This window comes from Carassius auratus, unplaced genomic scaffold, assembly GCF_003368295.1.
Source record: "Carassius auratus strain Wakin unplaced genomic scaffold, ASM336829v1 scaf_tig00216901, whole genome shotgun sequence".
NCBI classification, from domain to species: domain Eukaryota; kingdom Metazoa; phylum Chordata; class Actinopteri; order Cypriniformes; family Cyprinidae; genus Carassius; species Carassius auratus.
This window is the reverse complement of record NW_020528794.1, coordinates 497,006-517,629: the sequence shown is the minus strand read 5'-3', so window position 1 is coordinate 517,629 and position 20,624 is coordinate 497,006.

Sequence of the window (20,624 nt, the reverse complement as noted above, 5' to 3'; positions counted from 1 at the left end):
TGGAGATGCAAACAGTTTCAAACGATTCAGTTCGATTTGGTGAACTGGTTCAAGAAGATCCAGTTACATCGAGTGATTCATTCGTGAACCGGATATCACTACACTTGAACGCGCTCACAACAGACATGGAAGAGAAGACAATGCTGAATAAAGTCATAGTATTTGTTATTTTTGGACCAAAATGTATTTTCGATGCTTCAAGAAATTCTAACTGACCCTCTGATGTCATATGGACTACTTTGATGATGTTTTTCTTACCTTTCTGGACATGGACACTATACCGTACACACAGTTTTAATGGAGGGACTGAGAGCTCTTGGACTAAATCCAAAATATCTTAAACTGTGTTCCGAAGATGAACGGAGGTCTCACGGGTTTGGAACGACATGAGGGTCATTAATGACATAATTTCAATTTTTGGCTGAACCAACCCTTTAAAGTTTGAGCATATTGTTTGCAAACTGCAATTGATTAATTAATTAAAAACAATGTAGTTTATATCTGTGTTGTTTTTGTTGTTTAGTAGCAGTAATATGCATTTATTAGCCGTGTCCACTGTATTTTTTGTTGGTTTTCATGAGACCCCCCTTGAAATGACCCCCCCCCCCCAATCAAAATTGTCTGGAGCCGCCACTGTCTACTGAACACACACATCTTCAAAAAACTCCCTCAGTCTTCAGGCCAGAAAATAGCTTTTCATATTTCATGGTGCAATGGCACCGGTGTAGCAGTCGATTCTGTTCCCCTCTGGAATTCCCCTCAGGTTGCAAGGTCTGTGTAACAAACCCAACCAAATAGTTTATCAAACATTGCCCCAAAGTAGCCTTAATTTTGTCACATGCAAATACACCAAACACAACTGGATGTAAGGAAAGCAAAAAGGGACAAATCTCTTCCTACACTGCAGCATAGTACAATGATTCTCACACTCCAGTTAATGTTCTATTATTATTTTTCTTCATCTTGCAGTTGTTCCTTTGTTTTTGTCTTATGTCTGAGTTTTTGCAGTAAAATTTTTCCATTGCAAATTAGTGTAATCTGTCCATGCTGACATCCAAATGCTGACATTTCCATATAGAGCAACAATACATTTTAACTAATATTCTATGATTAATCTGTTTACCTTATTACTGATACAGTGGAATATAGTTGATATAGGTCAAACCTATATAAGGAAATTCTAAATAAAAAAAACTCAAGTTATTTATCCATTTGTCTATAAAAAAAAGAGCAGAAATATTTCACTTGTATATGTTCCTCCAATTTCAAAGTTGATGGTAAGCAACTTCTCTACACTGACACATTTTATTACAGTAAAGTGAGTATAGTGATACACCAAGACTTGATAATAACAAAAAGTCAGTGCTTGTCAGGAAACTACACTTAACAGTTTAGAGCTTGAAAGAATACAGTAACCAATGTAAACTTGAGGGCTTTATGCTAATACAGAGAGTACTTTTCAAAAAAAAAAAAAAAACAACATTAACAGTGGGAGCCAGCAGCCTGTCATGGAGAAAAAAAAAATATCTCCGAATGCTCCACATGAAACTTTGGCGTTCCGCCCTTTTTCTATCGTGTCTAATGATTTTGGTTAATATGCACAATGGAGAGAGAGAGAGAGAGAGAGAGAGAGAGAGAGAGAGAGACAGCGCCCGTGTAGTTTGAAGACTGTGAGTGTGCGAGCGCGCGTGAAACTTTGATGTTTCGCCCTTTTTCTATCGTGTCTAATGATTTTGGTTAATATGCACGAGGGAGAGAGAGAGAGAGAGAGCAAGACAGCGCTCGTGTAGTTTGAAGACTGTGAGTGCGCGAGTGAAACTTTGATGTTTGCCCTTTTTCTATCATGTTTAATGATTTTGATGAATATGCACAAGGGAGAGAGAGCAAGAAGAGCTCGAGTTGTTTGAAGACTGTTAGTGTGCATGCACATCCGGGCCTCTCTCTCGTACGCTCCCCCGTAAGGTGCAGCAACAATAAAATACGCAGTGTCATAAAATTATATTGCACATACAGCTCAACTAACGTGATCGTTATAAAGGTGTATAAACAACAATACACTTCCACCTGCATGTACTTGACATCGGAATATCAGATATTTAATTCCATAGCTAACACATTTGTGAATATGGGCCTAATCTAGGCTATCCAGTTTTTTTTTTTTTTTAATTGTATCTGAAAATGACTATGTGCAGCTCATTCTGGCGCAGATCCGCCTCTCGCGATGCTCAGCTGTGAACGATTTCAAAATGGGTGCATTCGTCTTGAAGCACAACCTCAGACGGTGGTATGATTCGCTCTTTTGTTGTTCTGTTTTCTTTCAGGATCAAAAATACAACAAATGAAAGCATTTATCTGTATTTCCGACTGATGAGAACAATGCATATACATTCATAAATCAGTCAATTTTGTATTTTATTATGAGATATTTTATTCTAATGTGATCAACTAACTGATGACGAAGAATTGAAAGAGCAACCATCAAGTCTTAGACAGTGTTCTAGGTTATTACATGCAGAGTTTTTAGGTCCTATAATTAACAACTCTGTTTTTTCAGAATTTAGCAGTAAGCAATTACTCTTCATCCAGTTTTTTATATCGACTATGCATTCCATTCGTTTTTCAAATTGGTGTGTTTCACTGGGCCGCGAAGAAATATAGAGCTGAGTATCATCAGCATAACATTGAAAGCTAACACCATGTTTCCTGATGATATCTCCCAAGGGTAACAGATAAAGCGTGAAGAGTAGCGGCCCTACTGCTGAGCCTTGAGGTACTCCATACTGCACTTGTGATCGATATGATACATCTTCATTTACTGCTACGAACTGATGGCGGTCATATAAGTACGATTTAAACCATGCTAATGCACTTCCATTAATGCCAGCAAAAGAATGTTGTGGTAAATTGTGTCAAACGCAGCACTAAGATCCAATAAAACTAATAGAGAGATACAACCACGATCAAATGATAAGAGCAGGTCATTTGTAACTCACTGAGTAATCTCAGTACTATGATACGGTCTAAATCCTGACTGGAAATCCTCACATATACCATTTTTCTCTAAGAAGGAATATAATGGTGAGAATATCACCTTTTCTAGTATCTTGGACAGAAAAGGGAGATTCAAGATTGGTCTATAATTAACTAGTTCTTTGGGCCAAGTTGTGATTTTTTGATGAGATGCTTAATAACAGCCAGTTTGAAGGTTTTGGGGACATATCCTAATGACAATGAGGAATTAATAATAGTCAGCAGAGGATCTATGACTTCTGGAAGCACCTCTTTTAGGAGCGTAGATGGTATCACTGTAAAAAATTTTGCCGTTAAATAACAGTAATTTTCTGGCAGCAGGGGTGCCAGTAAAGTACTGTTAATTTACAGCTCTTAACCATTAATTTACCACTCTTATTTTTTAACAGTATTTTACCGTAAATTATATCATGGAAATTAACTCCACTCCCACTGCTTCAAACAGTTCGAGTTTTTAAAACTAGCATTCCTACGATGTTAGTACTATGAACATATTTCATTTGAGTCCACTGAGAAGGAATATTTCTTACACTTAATGTGCAGTAATAAAGTAACTAAATACATGACTTTTACTCAAATCACTGCGGCTCATTGTCAGCTGTATTACACATGTATGTGCTGAAATACTCAACACAGAGATCATCACTGTATCAGCAACTCCACATTTACTGCCTTTATATAAAGCAGCAGAAAATCTGAATTTGTGGCTCATCATTGACTGAAGCACCGGCTCTACTCTCCAGCACAATGGTGAACAACAAAACTACATTAAACTAAACGATCTCTCTTGTGCAAACACACATTAATACAGTCAAGTTCAGTATTTACTCTCATTATCAGTGTATGACTTTGCCTATTTTTTTTCTACGGATGTTCACAAATATTTTAGTTAAATTAACTTTTTTTTCATTTGGTAAATCTGACGTTTACATTTTACAGTATATTACTGTTTTTCCTTGACTTGACGGCAAAAAACTGTAGAAAAACACTTTTTTTTGCTGGCAACCATTAATTTACGGCAAGAAACAGTAGAAAAACAGTTATTTACTGGCAGCAGGGGTGCCAGTAAATAACTGTTTTTTTACAGTTTGTTTCCTGTAAATTAATTACAGTTTATTACTGTTAAATTATGTTTCATGCTGTTTTTTCTTCATCTTAAATCTTTAACCCTTTAAACCCCACAAGAAAATCCTCAGTTTTAAATGAACACTTATAATGTGTGCACACTACAGAGTGTTTGAGTAACACTGAATCAGTGAAGTTAATGAGATAATTCGGTGATTAATTGATTATTGAGCATTAGTGATAAACACCTGCAGAATCACTGAAGGAAAGAGAAACACAAGATCTACAAATGACTTCAGCCACAGCCTTAAATGAAATCAACTGAATAAAAGAATACATCAAATCTCTCAAGATCTGATTAAACAACTACTAAAACAGCTTAACCAGATTCACATTATTAACCAGACTGACTTTATTTCTGTCAGATGTCTACAGAAGATCTTATGGAGAGTTAAATAGGTTTAGGTGTTTTTTTTTTCACTACCATGATGGAGATCAGTGTTTACTTTAGTTGGGCTCTTGAACGTGACTTTTCAACAACTAAGGTTTTTTTTTTTTTTACATGCTGTAACAATGCGTCTTTGGAACTTGTTATAGCAAAACAAAAGTACACAGAAGAAAAAAAATCTGATATTGTTGTTTATAGATTGACAAGAACAAATACTATTATTTCTGGTCTAATCCCGTGTCTCTTCTCTTATTGAATATTGATACTACTGTTAAGAAAATTTCACTCATAATAAAAAAAAAAAAACCTTAGCTGAAATTTAGACAGAATCATCAAGAATCAGCGTATGAATCACAACAATGGTGACAATCCACAAAATAAATGAAAAGATCAGTTCTGAACATCACAACACATGCTACTAAAACTTAAAACAAATGCAAAATTATAAGCACATAAGAATTCAAGAAAATAAGTGAACAATTCAGGGGCATAATTTATTCATGCCGCAATGCATGCTGGGAATCATGGATGAGTTTTATCCTGTGCTGGTACCCAGCATGCATTGCATCATGAACCTTTTGATTGTCACCATTGTTGAGATTCATATGCTGATTGTTGATTTCTCTCTTTGAGTGTTGTGGGGACTGCTGCCCGAAATACTTTTTAACTAAAACTAGTCGTTAAATCCATAAATATTGGTTATCACACTACTTTTCAATCTTACAAAATTGAAGTGTCATTCACTCAAATATTTCAACACCAAATTAATATTTGATTATCATAGTAACACTTTAAGTCAGTCTAGTAGATCATGCCATAATCACTTGACTATCAAAATTAATACTGCTGTAACAGATGCATCATAAAGATACAAATACAGCAACAAAACAAAATTTAAAGTGCAAAAGTCAATGGTCAGGAGCCCAACTAAAGCAAACACTGATCTCCAAAATGGTGACGCTAAACGAAACAGTAACATTATCATCTAAATCTCTTTAATTCTCAGTAAGATCTTTTGATCTCTGTTCTCTGATCTGACAGAAATAAAGTCAGTCTGGTTAGTAATGTTTGAAGTTGGTGAAGCTGTTTGTTGATCGTTTAAATCTTTAGTTGATTTCATCTAAGGCTGTGGCTGAAGTCAGTTGTATTTCATGTGTTTGTCTTGTTATGTTTTTTTTTCTTCAGTGATTCTACTCATTAACAGCAGCTGTTGATCATTGTCTGATTTCACTCATTAATTTTCATTCTCTCTGTCAGGAGGATTATATTAGTAAACTCATGTAGGGAATAGTGAATGAGGGTGTAGGGTGTGATTTGAAACACAGCCGCTGAGTGTCGACTTTGAACGTTGTTAATTTACTTTATATAGCAGCAGGCTACTTCTCGAAAACGATGAATATTACCCAGAATGCACTGTTTTAATGAAAAACAGTATTTTACTGTTGAAATTTGGCCGTTTTTTTACAGCGATTTTTAACAGTGTAGGGTCTAACATACACGTCGTTGGTTTAGATGATTTAACAAGTTTATACAATTCTTCCTCTTCTATGGTATAGAATGAGTGGAACTGTTCCTCAGGGGGTCTATAGTGCACTGTCTGATGCGATACTGTAGCTGATGGCTGAATGGTTACAATTATATCTCTAATAGTATCGATTTTAGAAGTAAAGTAGCTCATAAAGTCATTACTGCTGTTATGTTGGGAAATGTCAACACTTGTTGAGACTTTATTTTTCGTTAATTTGGCCACTGTATTGAATAAATACCTGGGTTATGTTTGTTTCCTTCTAAAAGAGATCTAGCCGTACTAAATACCTCTAGTTTTGTTTTCCTCCAGCTGCGCTCCGTTTTTCGGGCTGCTCTCTTTAGGGTGCGAGTATGCTCATTATAACATGGTGTCATACTGGTTTCCTTAACCTTCTTTAAGCGTAAAGGAGAAACTGTATTTAGCACTTTGGTCGGCCTGTGGCTGTTTCTATTTGTGCTTTATAAATAAACTGAACTTGAACTAGATAAAGTTTTCCTACACATTCAGAGAGAAATAAGATATAACTAAACATTAAATAACTAAACTCTGTGTGACCATCCTCCTGTTTGTTTCACGGACCAGCAGCAGTAGGTGCAGCGCGCATGCTCATCTCATGGGTCACCTGACCTGCATGGCCAAACGTCCGCTGAGCAGAAATCAGCTCTCACAGTCTCAGTACGACCGTTACTGTTTTAGTTAAACATGTAAAACTGGCCCTTAATCAGTTGACCAGCTGTCATCGTTGATTGACAGCATTTCTCCTTTCTTGTGTTGACAAACTTGACCAACTACCTTTCAGATCTGGGGTGGCCAATGAGCTTTCAGGGGTTGCCCCGGCCACCCCCCAGAATGGCCATTGCCAGGCGTACAGACCAGGAGCACATGAAAAGAGAGTTCGACGTCTGTTCACTCACAGTTTTTTTTTCTCCATCCGGGGAACCCTAGCAGTGAATCCGTTGAAATCATTTAATGCTTTCATTGTAATTGAGATTCGCTGGAAGGCTCACAATGTTCCATGTAGTGATAAATTCAGTCTACGTCATCGCCGGGTTCACGTTGAAAAACACTCAAAAATAAGTCAAAATCACTCAAGAAACAAAATAAAGTTCAGTTCAAAGTAGGGCTGGGACAACACGTCGAGGTCATCAATGACGTCGACGAAAAAAATACGTTGACGCAAAATATGCGCATCGATTCGTCGGCCTGTTTTTATTTCTCGAAAAAACGTTTGCAACACGTTTACCTTACGTGCGCTGAATATACGCGATGGCCGGATCAACATTCTGTCCAACATTACATAGCCAATCCAGGGTTTTTTCTGCATTGACCTTTTTTTTTATTTGATCGGTGAGTGATGTAGAATAGAATGACTGACGCATGAGGGCGCATACGCGAGAGAGCCCCGGCTGCGTGCGCACTCACAATCTTCAAACAACACGAGCGCTTCTTGCTCTCTCTCTCCCTTGTGCATATTAATCAAAATCATTAAACACGATAGAAAAAGGGCGAAACACCAAAGTTTCACGCGCGCTCGCGCACTCACAGTCTTCAAACTACACGAGCGCTGTCTTTCTCTCTCTCTCTCTCTTTCTCTCCCTCCCTCGTGCATATTAACCAAAATCATTAGACACGATAGTTTCACGTGGAGCATTGGGAGATTTTTTTTTCTCCATGACAGGCTGCTGGCTCACATGTTTTTTTTTTTTTTTGTTTTGTTTTTTTTTGGAAAAGCACTCTCTGTATTAGCCTAAAGCCCTCAAGTTTACATTGGTTACTGCATTCTTTCAATTGCTCTAAACAAGTATTTTGGGTGACCTTTTTTATTGAATCTTAGACATCAAGTTGTTGTTATTTTCATCTCAAAGAAGAACTTTTTTCAGTAAGCTAGGCCCTATGTGTTCAGTAAGCTTGTTTCAGTAAGCTATATGTTTTCAAGGTTTCAAGGTTTCATTGAATGCTATCTCTATCTAGCTCAGTCTTTTATTTTGTAATTTTAAGAGCAATAAACATATATTGCAGTGTTAAGGAATTCATGTTTTTTTTTTCCATTCTGATATGTAAATCAATACATATAAATTGTTAGTAGTCAATTAATGGGGAGATAATCGAAATCGAATCAGTCTGAAAAATTAATCGTTAGTTTAATCGATGCATCGAAAAAATAATCGCTAGATTAATCGTTTAAAAAATAATCGTTTATCCCAGCCCTAGTTCAAAGGAAAAGCAATGTCTTTCTAGACGGTTTATCTGGTTTCAGTTACAATTACTAATATTTTCAGTCAGAATAATCTTTACCGATCTTTCTGTTTTGTCTCCTCTCTCTCTCTCCCTCTCTCTTTCTCTTCGCATGCTGGCGACGTCATCCGCTTGCTTCACAGACTTTTTCTGGTTCTTTTACGGGTATGCTCTGATCAGTGGGCATGTCAGAAGTAACTGTAGGTACATTTTCATTTACCTCTGGATCATCAAGAGGTAAGTAAATCAAGGTAGGTAGACTTTCAATTGTAGAATGCTTTGGCCCAGGTGACAGGCAAGTCCTCAGTTGGAATGTTATCAACAGATTCCTGAACCACAGAGATTGAGGGAACATCATTCTGTGACCTTTTTACAGTTTCATAAACCTCAATGAATCTGGTATTTTTGCAGTTTACAGGATCTCAGTACAGCAGTTCTAAACAGCTATCATCATCAGAGTCAGATTTTGGCTGCTCTTGTACCCCTTTACTCTGATTTCTACGAGTTGGCAGATGCTTCAGAGACCTGGACAAATCAACTACCTCTTCAGGTAACCGCAATAATTTACAAGGTAGTAAAAGATCTCTATGAAGAGTTCTCAAAGGACCGTCTTTATCTTCTGGCTTAACAGTGTACACGGGAAGATCACCTGCCCTGTTCACAACAACATATACAAGTGATTTCAACTTGTCAGACAGTTTATGTTTACCACTTAGGCATCTAACTAGAACCCTATCTCCAATGTCCAGAGTAGATTCAAGAACATGCTTGTCAAAACAAGCTTTGTTTCTCTCTCCAACTTTAGCAGCATTTCTCATTGCTAAGTCATAAGTTCCTTGTGACCTAGACTTAAGAGAGCATCTTAAACTGCTCTCTGTTCTGAGGTACATTAAAAGACAAGCCTATAGACAAGCGCGGCTACCTCCCAAACATTAATTCATATGGGGTAAACCCAGTAGAATCATGTTTGGTACAGTTGTACATGTGTAAGAGAGTTTTCACACTCTTAAAGTGTACCAAGCATACTTAGGAGAGTATAATTGAATTGTTCAACTGGGATGGTAAGGGGTTGTTCTGATCTTGTGTATTTAACAAAGCTCTTTAATAGTCTTTGACTCAAAGTCAGCTCCCTGGTCATTATGTAGTTGGGATCCCATAAGGGACTATGAAATTCTCCCAAAGAGCTTTAGCCACAGTACACGACTTCTAATTGGAAGTAGGAACAGCAACAGCATACTTGGTAAAGAAATCAGTGAAAATTAGCACATCCTTGGTATTCTTGGAATCTGTCAATCTGTCAATTGTGTCTATTGACATCTGTCAATAGACAAAAAGTCCATGCACACCAGTTCAAGAGGACGAGTCACTTGGATATTGACCAAAGGAGCAGCTTTCCCAGGTAAGGACTTATGAAACACACATCTGGAGCATGTTCTGATATCTCTCTCCACATCCGCAACCATTTTAGGCCAATATAACCTTGACCTTGCTAGAACCATATCACACAAAGAATCAGGAAGAACCAACTGGTATTGAATATGCTCTCCCTCCTGTCTTCTCCGATAGAGGATTCCATTACGCAACTCCAACTTCTTTAACTCCCTCTTCAGCAAATGGAAGGGTAGGAAGTTCTTTCCTTACAGAAGAAGGAATTGTCTCCCCAATCTCTAATTGGAGAATTATCTCACGGATGATGGGGTCAGATCTTTGCTTTTCCATCAAATCAGTTTCTCCAAAAGTTGGGACTTCAAGAAGATTATCACAACCCTCATTCTGATCAAAACTGCATGGAACTGCATCAACATGTATGGCAAGGGATTCAACCAAAGCAAAAGGAGGATCACCACAATCAACTGAATTATGATGGACAATGTGCTTGTCGCATATGGCCTGAATAATCTCAGCAAGAACAGTGCGAACATCATCAAGCAGGTGATTAAAGGTGAATTGACGGATTCGCTCTTGTTCCTTCCGAGATGTGACATCATTCCTCCATCCACCCTGAGGAAGTCTGGACAGACTATCAGCATCCAGATTCTGTTTACAAGCTCTGTACTGTAGTTCTAAAGAAAAAGTTGAAATAGCTGAGAGCCATCTGTTGCTCGTAGAATCCTGGCATAAGCAATTACTTTCAATTGGCCATCCTGCTCTTGATATAAGGCCGCTCCCAACCCTACAGTACTTGCATCTGTGTGGAGGACATATGGAAGTTTTGGATCAGCAAAACCAAGCACTGGAGCAGTAGTAAGTGCTTCAATGATCACTTCAAATGCCCGCTGACAACTCGCAGACCAACAGCTATCGAAGGCCTCTTTGGGATTATGGTAGTCTTTCCTTTCTTTGACTTTACAACCCTTTCGGAGTGGCGGATACCCAGATGTCAAATCGTTCAAAGCCTTCACGATCATGGCATAAGCTCAAATAAACCTCCTGTAGTACCCCGAGAACCCCAAGAATGAACGTAGTTCTTTCAGGTTCTTTGGGACTGGCCAAGATTTCAGCACCTCAACTTTTTCAGGATCCATCTCCACACCACTGCTAGAAACAAGGTGTCCCAAGTACTTTACAGAATCTTGGAAAAAAATAATTTTTTTGGAGAGAACTTTAATCCATACTTTTTCAGTCGTTGCAACACCCTCAAAAACCTGCGCTTGTGTTCTTCAAATGTATCCGAAAACACTATCAAATCATCAATAAAAAACAACCTCTTTCAGATGGATGTCACTCCTGCACTTCTCCATGAGTCTTTGAAAAGTACTAGGAGCAATAGTGACCCTCTGTGGCATTCTGTTGAACTCCTAAAATCCGAGTGGACAGACAAAAGTGGTCTTATGCTTATCCGACTCCTCTACCTTGATCTGGTAGTAACTTGACATTAAGAACAGAAAACCAGTGAGAACCAGTAAGAGCAGAAAAAGTCTCCTCTAAGTTTGGCAGAGCATAAGCATCTTTTGATGGTTTGCAGTTGACGGTGATTCCTGAATGACACCAGCATCTAGTAACTCCTGCAGATGCTTGCGAACTGCATCAAAATCCTGAGGCTGTATTGGTCGAGCCTTATATTTGAATGGGATTTCATCCTGTAGCCTTATATGATGTGTCACCTTATCAGTTCTGCCAAAGTCAAGATCATGAAGGGCAAAAACTTCTGGCATTGACCATTGTTTTTGTGAAATCCTGTCCTTCCACTCCTTTGGTATTGGTGAGTCATGGAAATCAATAATGAAAGGCTGGGCAGCTTTCATATGATTGCCACTTTCCATCACTGCTTCTTTAGTGATCACACTTTGCAGAGAATGTAATTCAGCAATGACACTTTTTGCAGGAACTAAAATGTCATGCTGCGTTTAATTGTTCATGATCACTGGGATTTTCTGTTATGTCATAGAAGGAAGTGTGACAAGACAAGATGCACACAAAATACCTCCTTGCAAAGAAGACTAAGTACGAGATTCCATTAAGACCCATTTATCAGAATGCGGCTCCTGTGTACTGATTGAGCCTTCCAGAGCAAGAGTTTGTCCAACAACTTCAGGCTTTGTACCGAGAATTCGAACAGACCCAATAATGATATTGGACTTTTGCTTCAATCTGTGTCTAAACACATTCAGAATGGCTCTGAATCTGTAAGGTAAGGTCTGACAAGAAATTTCTGACTCAGACTGACTCTCATAAGCTAAGTCAAGGGTGTTTGTGTCTATAAGTACAGGTGACTGCGCACTACCACTGATATCAGCAGTGACCAAAGCAAGTGTGGAAATTTTGGTGTCCGTTTCAAGGAAATCCTTGGGGAACACAACATCAATTTCAATATACCCAAGGTAAGGTACGAGCTGACCATTTGCTGCTTCCACCTCAAGATGATGTTCAAGAGGTTTAATTTCCAAGTGGGACAGATTCTTCTCATAATATGGCTGTGAAATAGTGGTCACCTGTGAGTCTGTATCGAGAAGACCGTTGCAATTTTGCCCTGCAATAATGACTTAAGCTGTGCACTTTGACTCAACTAATCCTTTGGGCAGAACAAATGGTTTGTTTCTGGTGTGAACGTGCCAATTACAGCTTCTGCTCTTGTAATCGTCGGGATACATTTCTCAGCCCCTGTTTGTCCCACAACTGGAGCTGGTTCTAGTTTAAAGGGGCAGAATGGTATGATCCCTGAGTAGTCTTCCAGGTAGCCTGCCTTTCCTTTAGAAGCTTCCTTTTGGATGCAACCAGAGCAGGATTTGCAGAATTATCACAAGTAGAGACAATGTGGCCATCCTCACCACAGTGAAAACAGTACCATGGTTTAGGTTTAGTCTGTTTAGAAGTAAAGCTGTGGGAAACTTCACTCAGGTTTGTTTGCACAGACTGTGATTTGGTCATCTTTGCAGCATATTTAACATTTACAGACTTGGTTGGCTTAACAGCAAAAATCTGACTTTGCAAATCATGAACCATACTCTCATGAGAATCCTTGGTTTGCTCTTTGGCCTTCTTTTATCTCTCAACCTGTACCTGAAGCCATTCAATTTGCTTCTTTGTAACACTAATGAGCTGATGGTATTTCAGCCATCTGTTCCATATTAATGAATCCTGACTCTAACACATTCTGCACTCAAAGACCAGAACGTGAGTAAACAAGGACCTTCGTTTTACAACATCTTCCAACATAATTCACCATTTGGGGCGTCGCGATGTCGGCAACATCCTGCCGTGGGTGACAGTTATTACACCTATTGAGACTGTCCAGGGATACCCGTGCAAGCCTCAAAGGTGAAACGAAACACATTCCACAACACACAAACACACAACACACACACACACAAACAAACTTTTCTTTATGCTTTTTATGTAAGCCCTTAATAATATGTATCTTGAATAGGTTTGTGTTGCATAAAATGTTTAATCCTTGTTATGCAAGGATTATAAGTTGCTGACTTGCAAATGGGAAATGCTTCTCCTAATTTAATGTTCTCAATAAGAGTCATGATTCTGTAACCCTACTCCTGACTAGGTCGTAAAATTGTATGACCTAACAAACAGGACAGGTAAGCTAACTCTTAGAAAAGAGAATAGCACCCTTTTATTTTCTCAATGTATTTTAAATGTATTGAAGATTGCCTTTTTGTGCAGTAGATGTTTCCCCATATAAATTGGAGTATCTGCAGTTTTATCATGTGTTAATCAAACTTTAAATGTGTGTAATTCTGCATTGGAATGTAACTTCATGTTTTGATCATTTATATAGGTTATTTTTGGTGTCTGTGTAATTGTCATGCTTTGACGGACTCACTTATATAAAGGGAATTAAGGGAAAATGAATTAATCTGGAAATACGAACTTGCTAGAATATCACTGCTGAAATCTGATAAGTCAGAAGTTATTAGAGTGGGTGTTTCCCCAGAGACAAAGGAACTTTTTCCCCCTTCAGATCGCGGACGTTCATCGGTTGTTCACGCGAACAGAGGCGTGAACCCGTCGAGCTATAAAGGACTGACCCAGGACCACCCCCTCTTAGCTTTCTCTTGCCCTTCTTCTCTGGCGCTCGTCCTTGTTTGCGGCCTTGGTCCGCTCTCCTATCGCCATTGATCTCAGCACGGCAGTTGAGAGAACAGCCTGTTCTCATGGCTCCTTCAGGAGCTTTCATCTCCGTTGTTTTCATTTCTTTTCTTTACTAAGTTATTCACCTATTCGCCTCTCCACATGAGGAAGACGAATTCTGAAACATTGCTTTGTTGGACCTTTCAAATACCGCGCGATTCCGCAGCAGCCCCGGAAGACACGAGAGAACACACCCAATCACAGAGACCACATGCAAGTATCATTCTCTATGGAGTTTTAAGTGCTGCTTAAAGTTTGTCTATGATTTGATTCATTGTTGTCTTTCAAGGGTTACTGTCTGTGAGTTTGCATAACTGAGCTTATTCTGTAATCATGCTCTCTCTCTCTCCTCTCTCTCGTCCTTTCTCTCTCATTCTTTCTCTCTCTCTTTCATTCATTCTCTCTCTCTCTCTCTCTCTCCCTCCCTCATTTGGATTCCGTTATGTCTTGTACAAAGTTTACTGTCTGTATTGTCGTACGCGTATTTACTCTGTGTGAATTGTAGTTTGATGTATTATTAGTTCAATTATTAAAAACCAATATATATTCATGATTGCCTCTAAACCTCTCACATTACGAGTCAATGATATGTCTGATCTTTAGCTACATGCTCTTTACTTTTAGTACTAAATTTATCATAATGATAGGATAATGTTTTCATGGCCAGAGAATATTTTCCTTGAATTACAAGAAGTGATAACTTTATTGAAAGTTGATAAGTTAATCTTACGGCCATTTGCTGGACAAACCACTGTTTGATTTGCAGTAATTTACAGTAAGAGATATCACTATAATTGATATGAAGAATGGAATATTGACATATTAATGAGTAAATTACAGTACCTTGTAATGAGTTATTGATATATGCAATTGAGCTATTTTTCATCTTCAATATTTTTAATGTAACTGTCATATGATATATATATATATATATATTAATCATATTCCTGACTAATTATTCAAATTCCCTATGTATCATTTGAGTTAATTATTATGTACAACCCAGTGCGGCTACATCTTCAAGTCAGCAACCGAAATTTGAGCTGACACCACCTCATTCAAGGACTCATACAAGGAGTAAGATGAGGTGCACTGTTTATATGTACCAAGATGCTTTTTCATACGGGAATCTTTTGTGTTTTGTTTGTCTTCGGGTGTATGCAACAGCAGAAAAGGTTCTGAGAAAGGAGGGGGATCAGTTTTATTTTGTTCAAGCTGAAACTCTGATATGAGGACATTGTCCCAACAACCCCTACAGAACTGTCTCAGCAAGTGTCGATCAGCCTCACCAGAGGACACACCACCTCTTCTTATGGCCAGTGTCAAAGCTACTTGCAGACGTTGTAAGAACTGGGATGGGTCTCATCCGTCCTGCAGAGTGTTCAAGAATTAAGCAAACAACTCACTGCCATATTGCACGGCTCCAAAAGCTGAATCTAATAGGTCGTGATATGCTCTGGGTGTAGCATGTGAACCCACCGTCTGCACAATGTCTCTACTGCTGGAGGCAAAAAGCTGTCAAGAATTTCGGAGATCTGACTAGGTCAGAAACAGCAGGATCTTGTAGCATGTAGTGTTGTCAAAAGACCCAGTACTTCGGTACCAACTTGGTACTAAAAAAATGAAAATGAGACGGTACCAGGTTTCTTTAAGTACCGGTGGTACAGAGGACCTGGTTCTTGATGCATACAGCGCTATGATTTCCGCGAAGCAGAAAACGCAGATGGAATCTCAAAATCCAGTCATGAAAATGAAACTTACATTTTAATATGGACAGTCACCGAATTTGTCAAAGTTAGCATAAATTAATCAAATCTCCATATGGGTCTGTAGATGTTAAGCCGCAAAAGTTGGTTGAAATCTGAATCCTGCATGTTCTGCACGTCTCTGTGTGAATGAATGAATGGTTTGTTTATTACATAGACTGAAGCGTGTGACGCTTGCAGTAATGAGGACATAAATACATAAACAACATCCCCAGAACTGTTCTGAGCCACTTCACAAGCATTTTACCATTTCATTTGAGTAAAACCAGTGTCAATTTAAAGGTATCCACGGCAACCCGTCAAAACAACCCTCTACATTGCGAGTAAATCACTCACATATGCGACTAAACTTTACTTTGGGTGATTAAATCATGTCTATTGTTAGCCATTGGCTAATCAATTCCAGATTTTACTCGCCAGTGAACCAGTATTTGACGCTCTGTAAACTTTGTGTGAAGGCGCTCAACTCACCGTCGCTTTTATTGATAGCGCTGTTTCTCACACATGCACAGAGAGAGTGAGAGTCTTACCACGGTGAATCGACACGCTATATGTCAGCTATATTCTTTGTTGACTTCTCCTGTCAAAATAATGGACATAATTTAGAATTATTCAGCTATTTGGAAAAAGCAATATGCCGGTTTCTTTGGTAGTGGGCGGAGCTAATGCGCAAATGGCAATTTCATTGGCTGGCGCTCATCTATTTTCAACCCTGTTTTGATTACAGCAAATCCGTTCGAACGAAAGCAGACAACATGATTAATATTCCTGAACCCAGCAACTCATCAATCCATAGTGCATTGTATATTGTTAGTATGGTAGTAGAATTAGTATAAGTATTATCTTTTAATAATAATTAATATGATCTATTGTTTTTTTTTTTTTTTTTTTACAGAAACCCTCAATGACCAAAATATCTTAAGCATTACCACCAGTCTTAAGTTCAGTTAAAATGACAAATATGCATTCATACATGGTTATCAAGTTTTTGTTCTAATCACTAAAGTTCTAGCATTAAATAGTGCTTAATACCATAATATAATGCTTGACTGACTGATTAAGAAGCTAAAATTTAAGAAGCTGTACCATTTTACAAAGATAAGCTGACTGCAGTGTTAATTTCGTTGACTAAATATTTTCGTCACGAATATATTTTTACGGACAAAAACGAAATGAAAACTAAAAAAGAAGTCACTGATGGAGACAAAAACTATGACTTAATTGACATTATCGTCAACGAATAAAGGACGAGACGAAAATAGACTGTGACGAAAATCAAATCAGCAGACGGGAGAGATTCGAGGAATGAACAAAAGAACCGGCAAAACGGAACAGGCGAGACTGCATGAGAGAAGAGAACCAATCAGAGCCTGACTTACTGAGATGTGAAGCGAAAGTATTCAGTTTTTGACTGAGCTCCCGGGAAGACGGCATTCGAAGAGGTGATGTCTAAAAGAGCGATAAAATGTCCACAGCTCACTTCACGTTTGACGACCTACAAAATAAAACTAAGTGTAAAGCATTCGAAGAGATCATTCGTGGCATACTAATACTAATGTTTAGTATATTTTATAATGTTCTACTTGTTGACAATATCACAAATATTTCTAGATTAGTCATGTGAAACGTGAATGTTCACATCCTTTCATTATACATACTAATCTAGCAATAGTGTAGTATTTAAAATATACAATATTGCTAGACAAATGAATACCTTATAAAATCTTGTTACTTTTTTATCCACCTAGCTGCCAACTTATTAAATATTTACTTTAAATTAAAAATGTTTGCACTTACTGTTCAGCTCAGCTGTAAGCTTTAAGGTCCTGGACCTAACTTTATTTTTTCTTTTATTGATGGTCAATTGGCAGCTAGTCATTGTTTACATTATCTTGACAGTGTTTGTTGCTGCATAAAAGCTTTTGAATTGAAATAAAGACACAGTTGTGTTGAAATAAAGTTGAATTTGTGTTTTATATATTTTGGTTAAGTATGTTTCCTATAACAGTGGTAAAAAAAAATTGTCTAGTAAATCTGTTATTGATTTTAATCTTATTTTAGTCAACTAAAATACCAAGCAATTTTAGTCGACTAAAATAAGACTAAAATGAAAACAAATCAGATGACTAAAACTTGACTAAAACCAAAAAGAATTATAGTCAAAAGAATAAGACTAAAACTAAATTAAAATTTCGTGTCAAAATTAACACTGGCTGACTGGAATCATATGTGTGTGTGTGTGTGTGTGTGCGTATGTGTGTGTGTGTTTGTGTGTGTGTGTGTGTGTAAAATAGTATATCAGTCTGGCGAGTAAACTAAAAATTTGACTAGCCACTGGCAATTATATTGCCAAGGTTTGCATAGGGGGCTGCAAAATAAAAGTTCATTTTTACATAAAGGCATTGTGCTAGTAATATTACTATTATTTAGTAAAATGTATGTGATACTGCTACTGTTGAAAAAATTAATTAATAAAACTTTATTTTTTAATTAAATAAATCACCCAATATGTATTCCATGTTATAGCAAATCCCCTTTATTTACCAACAAATAAAATGTGTTTAAATTTCAGTAATTAAAAGACAAATTAAATTTGGGTGAAACTTGTTTACTGATTTTCATAATTATATTACTTGTAGAAAAACTTTAAACACAATTGTAAATAAGTATAAAGAATGGCATTGGTTTTATTTTTAGTGATAAAAAGTGTCTTATTAACATATTTTTGTGTTTTGCTTTGGTACTGAGAACCGTGGATTTTCACTGGTATCGGTACCGAATACTGAAATTTTGGTACCGTGACAACACTAGTAGCATGAGTTCAACTCTGTTGTGCCATGTATCATAATCCACCTCATTCCCTGGAAGAGGGGACCTTCCAGAAAAGAACTTTAGCTTGAGAGGAGTATGCATGTGAGAAGCTGCATCTTCACTCTTCACAATATGCTCAACTACAACTTGCTTTACTTATGGGGGATTCACATTAGGAATAGGCATTCTGGTTAATGGAACAAATGCAGCATCAGTAGCCGTGTTTCCACTATCGAGCTAGGACCGGGCGTGCTAGTGCGTGCCAGGGCCAGTCGCGTTTCCACTGTCACTTCCGGGGCTTGATTGTGCCTCGCCGGGGCTTCCTCGGGGCCAACGGCCAGGTTTTTTCGGCCCGACGAAATCTTTGGGCCAAAGCGGGCCAGCTGGGGCTAGAGGAGGGGTTACGAACAAAGGCGGAGTTTCTCCGTGTCTGGAGAGCGTCAGCGCAGATCATTTCAGAAAGATAACAACTTTAACACCAGCATTAAATACATTTTAAAATCAGTTGAGCTCAAAACTCATCTTACTCAGCAGCGAGTGTTTGAAATAACTTAATCCGATGTGGATTATAATCACTAAACAAGGCTGAAATATTTATAAGCGATGTAAAAGACTATGCACGATAAACATTAACATTACCATGGTAAATATGACCGCTTGGAGAAATCAGACGTCAGCTTCTTATTCTCTATCACAATTGTGTATTTATTAAGTAACATTTTATCTGTCGTCTTGTTTCGTGAGTTTAGCTCCACGTTGCATATCATCAAAATATAATAATGATTTTTGTTCGGGAGCTTTTATAAAAATAGAGAGTATGTGCTGTTGATCATTTCAGAAAATAGCCGCTATAACGCCAGCATTAAACGCTTTATTTAAATAAGTTGAGCTAAAAACTGACTTTCAGTCAGCAGCGAGTGTTTGAAATAACTTGATCCAATGTGGATTATAGGCTTATCACCATACAGGGCAGAAATATTTATAAGAGATGTAAAAGACTATGCACGCTGGGCATTAACATTAAACATGGTAAATATGACCGCTTGAAGAAATCAGACGTCAGCTTCTTATTCTCTATCACAATCGTGTATTTATTTAGGCTAGTAACTTATATTATCTATCACAAGCCTCGTCTCGAGAGTTTAGCTCATGTTGCCTATTATAACAATATAATAATGTTTTTGTTCGGGATCCTTTATAAAAATAAAGATATAATTCATTCTTAATGTGACTTAGGCCACTGTGACTACAAATAAACAGAAACAGACTCGCTGAATAAGCAGGCTATTTTCATAAGTGTTAAAAATAAATAAATAAAATAGAAAGTGTATTTATGTTTGATTAATTTTGAGTCTTGATAAATTAAATCAATATGATCACTGTATCACTTATTCTATAGTTAAAACATCGATGCTTTTGAATTAGAATAGGCTATATAACAAAGCATGCAAACAAACGGCCGCTTTTATCATGTTCGTTTTGTGATTGCATGTTCCAGTGACTTATTTCTAAGTTTTCTGATAACTTCTCTAGTGAAATGATGAGGTTGCATGACGTTGTTCTGAGAGGCGTGTAAAGGGCGTGTTTTAGTGACGAGCAGCGGAGCTTCAAGCTCCACTGTGGAAACCCTGCGCTACTCTGGCCTCGGTGCTACTGGCCCGGGGCTATGAGCCCCGCCCGGCCCGCTTTATGCCCTGGCTCGCACTGGCCCGACAGTGAAAATGCGGCTAGTGAGTGCTTCACGGTTCTCCTGAACTTGACTGACCCTGTGAAAATCTGTTTGGATCTCAGGCATGGCATTTGCAATAGTAGGTGGTTGAACAGTTCTCCCAGATTCATCTTCATTTTAAGATACAGGTTCTACGCATTTTGAAAGCTCCTCTTTTAAGAGGTCCTCAAAATATTTACCACTCAGCTTTGCAATGTGCTTCAATTCCTCCATATAGCCCTGGTGGCTGATATGGGCTCTCAAAAATGATTGGCAGCTGAGACTCTAAGCTCTTCAGTGCACTCCCACTATCATACTCAATTATCACATTTTTGTGATATGGCGACTCAGGGTTGCCAATGCTTAATAATCCTGCCAATGCACCCATATCTGCTAAGATGCTCAGTCAGATCTTTATCTCCCAGGTAAAAAAGTAGTATACTTTAG